The sequence below is a fragment of the Chiloscyllium plagiosum genome, chromosome 5 (genome assembly GCF_004010195.1).
Source record: "Chiloscyllium plagiosum isolate BGI_BamShark_2017 chromosome 5, ASM401019v2, whole genome shotgun sequence".
NCBI classification, from domain to species: Eukaryota; Metazoa; Chordata; class Chondrichthyes; order Orectolobiformes; family Hemiscylliidae; genus Chiloscyllium; species Chiloscyllium plagiosum.
In genome coordinates, this window is record NC_057714.1 from 123,195,812 (window position 1) to 123,202,280 (window position 6,469).

The 6,469-nt window shown below is 41.3% G+C and overlaps 1 protein-coding gene and 1 pseudogene across 1 annotated transcript in view; one reads left to right on the forward strand and one right to left on the reverse strand.

Moving 5' to 3' along the window:
- Nucleotides 1-6,469, reverse strand: part of LOC122550358 — a 104,502-nt pseudogene that overhangs the window by 85,328 nt on the left and 12,705 nt on the right.
- LOC122550218 (protein rapunzel-like) overlaps nucleotides 5,787-6,469 on the forward strand; it is a 22,297-nt gene continuing 21,614 nt past the window's right edge. The window contains exon 1 of the mRNA XM_043690977.1: nucleotides 5,787-5,865. The gene's annotated coding sequence lies outside the window, so the exon portion shown is untranslated. The remainder of the gene's footprint in view (nucleotides 5,866-6,469) is intronic.

Below are 6,469 nucleotides of genomic sequence, written 5' to 3' on the forward strand. Positions count from 1 at the left end.
CTGTACAGGACTTTGGTTAGGTCACATTTGGAGTACTGTGTGCAGTTCTGGTCGCTTCACTTTAGGAAAGATGTGGAAGCTTTGGGGAGGGTGCAGAGAAGATTTACCAGGATGTTGCCTGGAATGGAGAATAGGTCATGCGAGGATAGGTTGAGAGTGCTAGGCCTTTTCTCATTGGAATGGTGAAGGATGAGGGGTGACTTGATAGAGGTTTATAAGATGATTAGGGGAATAGATAGAGTAGACAGTCAGAAGCTTTTTCCCCGGGTGCAACAGAGTGTTACAAGGGGCATAAATTTAAGGTGAAGGGTGGAAGGTATAGGGGGGATGTCAGGGGTGGGTTCTTTACCCAGAGAGTGGTGTGGGCATGGAATGCGCTGCCTGTGGGAGTGGTAGAGTCAGAATCTTTGGTGACCTTTAAGCGGCAATTGGATAGGTACATGGATAGGTGCTTAAGCTAGGACAAATGTTCGGCACAACATCGTGGGCCGAAGGGCCTGTTCTGTGCTGTATTGTTCTATGTTCTATGTTGAGAGGTGACTTAATTGAGACATATAAGATAATCAGAGGGTTAGATAGGCTGGACAGTGAGAGTCTTTTTCCTCAGATGGTGAATGCCAACACAAGAGGACGTAGCTTTAAATTGAGGAGTGATAGAATTAGGACAGATGTCAGGGGTAGTTTATTTACTCAGAGAGTAGTAGGGGCGTGAAACGCACTACCTGCAATAGTAGTAGACTGACAGCCGTTAAGGGCATTTAAATGGGCATTGGACATACATATGGATAATAATGGAACCGTGTACGATAGATGGACATAAGATTAATTTCACAGGTAAGCACAACATCGAGGGCCAAAGGGCCTGTACTGTGCTGTAACTTCTATATTCTATGAATCAGATTGGATTCACATAACTTGGATATTGAGCACAGATATCACAGACATTAACATCTCACACCTGCACAAACAGTTAAATGAAACATTTCATAAGCGGACTTTATACTCAGACATAAAATTACATTCATATTTGTCTTTCTTCAAAAAGGTATAAAAAGACTCTGCTCTGTAGTCAGTGCCATAGACAGAAAGACATCTGTCTTGGGTAGAAGGTACACAGAACTGATCATCTACTTCCACAGGAACTCTGAACAGGTTGTACATTTAATTCAGTTTATCAATGTTTTAAATTATGAGGCTCCCTCTCATTTGGGACCATATCTTCTCCTGAAACAGAAGATTTACATGATCAACCTCAGCGAGTATTTTGCTGATATGGCAAATGTAGTAGACTGGGTGGTCAATGGTAATCCCCAGGAGGTTGATAGTGGGGGATGCAGTGTTGGTAACACCATTGAATGTCAAGGGTGATTGTTAGATTCCACCTTGTTGAAGATACTCATTACCTTGAAGCTGTATGGCATGAATATTTACCTGGCTATGGCCGGGTCTTGCTGCATTTGAAGATGAACCACTTCAGTATGTGAGGAGTTGCAAATTATGCTGAACATTGTGTAATCATCAGCTAAAATCCCCACTTTTCACCTGATGATGGAAGGAAAGTCATTGATGAAGCAGCTGAAGATGGTTGGATCGAGGTCACTGCCCTGGTTAAAATATAACACCATTTTGAAGTACACATTGAGGACCAACAGAAACTGAAGTGACTTTATGGATTGGTGACCTCACAGCAAAGGGAGCTTCATTCATGACTGTTAGATACAATTAGAGGTGAGACAACTGAAGGACTTTGTAATGGCTGAAGGAATCCTGCAACAAAATTCTGTTGTAATGAGAAATAAAAGCTTTGTGTTTGAAAACAAAAAGTCCTTGAAAATGCTGCTGGTTAACAGTGACCACAACCTGATTGAGGTTAACACACAGTTTCAGGTTGATAGGCATGGTCCAAGACTAGTATTTTAAGTTGAAACAAAGGCAATTATGAGGGTATGAAAGCTGAGCGAGCAAGGTCAGGTTAAGGATTAGGTCAATAGAGATGCAGAAGCAAACAGTTTAGTGCATATTCCAGATAGTGCAGAATGGATACACTCCAACAAACTAGAATGTTTCTGAGAGATATACCTGTCATCCATTTCTCCCTAAAACAGTCAAACAGAGTATCACACTCAAAGAAAAGTCAAATACAAGCTGCCGGTCAGAAGATTGGAGTGAATCTAAAAAGAAAAATATATACTAGAGAGGAAATCGAAGTTATCACAGAGACATGGGTAAAAGAGGGATCGAATTGGCAGCTTAATGTTCTGTGATATCGATGTTTTAAATGAGAAAGAGGAGGAAGGAAAAGAGGTGGGGGTGATGCATTACTGGTGAGGGAGCGTATCACAGCTGTATTGAGGGAGGACACTTTGGGGAGGTCTTGTAGTAAGGCATATGTGTAGGGCTCAGGGATAGGAAGGCTGCAGTTGCAATACTGACCTCCCAGGAGCCAGTGGGAGATAGAGGAAAAGATATGCAATCAATATCTGGAGAGATGTGAAAATAGCAGGGTTGTTGTGGGGGTTGATTTAAATTTCTCACATGGAGATTGGGACTCCCTTAGCGCCAGGGATTTGGATGGGGAGCAATTTGTTAGGTATATTCAAGTGGGTTTTTTGAAACACTATGTGGATAACCCAACAAGGTAAGGGCTATACTTTCATTGGGAAATGAGCATGGCCACAATCAAAGTTTCAGTAAGGTGCATTTTGGGAAAAGTGACCCTAATTCTGGAAGTTTTCAGATACGTATGGATAAGGGGAAGTGTGGACCTGGGCTGAAAGTGTTAAATTGGGGAAAGGTCAGCAATAACCGAATTAGGCAAGAATGGGTGAATGTGGATTGGGAGTCTGACATTTGTGTGCTTCTTAAGGGCCAGTTGATTAAAGTGCAAGGACAGATATTTTCTGGTGAAAATTAAGGATAGGAACAGCTGGATTTGAGACCTAAGAATACAGGGGACATTATCAGCTTACTCAAAAAAAAGGGAAGCATGTCTAAGGCTGGCAACTAAAAGCACACAAAGTTCTTGAATAAAATAGAAAAAGTAGGAAGGAGCTCAAACAGGGAATTAGGAGGGTCACAAGGTGCAATGAAATGTCCTTGGCCGGGCAAGGAGAGAGCTTACGTGTGGAGCCAGAGGAATTGTGTGAGATCCTTAATGAGTACTTTAAATCAGTGTTCACCAAAGAGAGGGATGTGAGGGATCTTGACATGAGGGAAAGGTGTATGATTACTCTTGGGCAGGTCAACATATGAAGGAGGAAGTGTTGGGTATCTTTAAATCCATTAAGGTAGACAAGTTCCAAGAGCCAGACTGAATCTTGCCCAGGATTCAGTGGAGGCAAGGGAGGAAATAGCTGGGGCATTAGCAGCCTCTTTGACCTCAGGCAGGGTTGGAGAATGGCCAATGTTGTTCCTTTGTTTAAGAAGGGAAACTGAGACAATCCAAGTAATGACAGGCCGGTGAGCCTGACGTCAGTGGTGGGGAAGTTCTTGGAGAAGATACTGACTGACAGGATTTATTCACATTTGGAAGTGAATGGACTTGTTAGTGATAAGCAGCATGGGTTTGTGCAGGTAACATCATGTCTCAACAACCTGTGGAAGCAACAAGAATAACTGATGAGGGAAGGGCAGTGTATGTCGGCTACATGGACTTTAGTCATGCAATAGACAAAGTACCTCGTGCCAAGCTGGTATAGACGGTCGAGCCTAATGGGATCTGGGTGAATGGGATCTGGTTACAAAACTGGCTTCGTCCGAGAAGACAGAGAGTAGCAGTGGAAGAGTGCTTTTTGGAATGGAAATCAGTAACTGGTGGTGTTCCAAAGGGATGAGTGCTGGGCTCTTTGTTGCTTGTAATATATATAAATGATCTGAAGGAAAATGTAGCTGATCTGATTAGTGAATTTTTAGATAACAACAAAATTGGCTGTGTTGCGGATAGTGAGGAGGATTGTCAAATGTTACAACACGGGATAAACACCCCTGTTTAATTTAAAGCAGCAACACAGAAAAGATTTATCCAGTGCAGTAATCTGTGAAAATTCAAGAGACCAATTATTATTGAAAGTAAACATTAACAACTTTATTTCTTAAAGTATAACAGAGAATAATTATCTAACAACTATTTACAACTCCTTCCTCTACCCTACCTTTCACTGTCCCTTCTATAATACTAGTCCGATAAAACCCCTGAGTAAGATTTACCAAAAGTTCAAATTTCAAAACCAGGCAGCTCTTGAATCTTCCCTGTGTATCTTCCTCTGTAGATTTTCTTCTTCTTCGGGATTTCTGTTTCTCAGGTCACTGATAGATAAAGGTACCTTTAAGAGAACTGTATTTTGGGCAGTCTGAACATGCTAGTGGCTTGGCAATTCTCCTCTCAACTGTTCAGGTTTTCCCGGTCTTATACCCCCAAAGCGTCGAATTGTGTCATTGGGTTTTAGTGTTGTCAATATACATTGAAGCTTGATTGGAGTTTGTTTAAACTGTATAATTTAAACTGATTGGCTGAATTTGAATGTCTTTTTGTATCCAGGCAACCAGCTAGTCTAGCTGCAGGACCACATGTTACATTGTAACTTCTCCAGCACTCTGTGTGTCTAAGTCTTTCACTCTCTTAAAGGGACAATACACTTCTATACCTTCACAACACAAAGGATACAGCGAGTATAGATAGATTGCAGATTTTGAAACTATTGTTACTCCAACATGGAACACAGCAACTGAATCCTCTCCCTCCCACTCCAATATCCTTTCAAAGTGGTTGGAGATGTAATTTTAGTTTAATCTGCCAGCCCTGAGCTTCGGCCTTGAATTGTATTTCCTGTTTGGTTTCAGCCTCCTTCCCTGCTGGTTCCTCTCACTCTGCTCTCCCAGCTAGGTGTCCCAGCTTAAGGATAAATACACATTACTCTCTTAATGACATGCTGCAAACACAAAGAACAAGTACTCAAACACTGTGGAAATTCTCTGCAATTCTCGGAGAATTGCTATAGAACTGATTAGCTCTCTCCATGAACAGCACCTTCACACCCAAATAGCTTGATTGTAAGCCTTTCTGGAAATAGCTGCCTTACACAACAGGAGTCACTAGCAAATGCAATCAGAAATTTAGGAGAAACTGCTACGCACAGTGAAGAGATGGTGGCATTCTCTGTGTTGGTTGACGTGAATCACACAGATGCTCTGAAGGAGAAGCTGAGTAACCACCTGAGGGAGAAAGGAATGTGTTGATGTGTTGAGATGGAATGAAATAGCAGCAGCAAGTTCTACATTCTACAACCACAAGCATCTGATTGAAAGGGATTGAAACAGGCATGATCCTGACTGAGAAGGCATGGTGTCTACCTTGGGAAAACATCCATAGAATCAAAGATTTCTGCTCTTAGGCATTCAGACAACCATATGTGCTTTTCTTCAGATTATTACCGCACATTGTGTTGATAGAATTTGGAGATTGTTGCGAAAGAACTTTGTTTAATTGTTCTTCAAAGTGAATGATTACCTTGAATGACGTTCATGAAAAGACCCGATAAGTTCCAAGAAACTGGGATGGTGCTTAATACGTTAATAATTAGAATGCATGTGAATCTGATTGGATTCACATAACCTGGATATTGAGCACAGATATCACAGACCATTAATATCTCACACCTGTACAAACAATTTATAAAAATTTCTTAAGCGGACTTTATACTCAGAAATGGAATTATATTAATATTTGTCTTTCCCCAAAAAGGTATAAAAAGACTCTGCTCTGTAGTAAGTGCCATTGATAGAAGAGCCGACTTGGACAGAAGTCGACTTGAATAGAAGCTACGCAGAACTGATCATCTACTTCCTCAGGAACTCTAAAAGGAACAGGTAGTATGTTTAATTCAGTTTATCAATGTTTTAAATTATGTGGCTCCCTCTCATTTGGGTCCATATCTCCTCCTGAAACAGAACATTTACATGATCAACCTCAGTGAGTATTTTGCTGATATGGCAAATGTGGTAGACTGGATGGTCAATGGTAAACCCCAGGATGTTGATAGTGGGGGATGTAGTGTTGGTAACACCATTGAATATCAAGGGGTGATGGTTAGATTCCCTCTTGTTGAAGATACTCATTACCTTGAAGCTGTATGGCGTGAATATAACTTGCCACTTTTTAGCCCATGCCTGGCTATGGCCGGGTCTTGCTGCATTTGAAGATGAACCGCTTCAGTATGTGAGGAGTTGCAAATTATGCTGAACATTGTGTAATCATCAGCTAAAATCCCTACTTCTGCACCTGATGATGGAAGGAAAGTTGCTGATGAAGCAGCTGAAGATGGTTGGATCGAGATCACTGCCCTGGTTAAAATATAAGACCATTTTGAAGTACACATTGAGGACAAACAGAAACTGAAGTGACTTTATGGATTAGTGACCTCACAGCAAAGGGAGCTTCATTGCAACAAAATTGTCTGTTGTAATGAGAAAT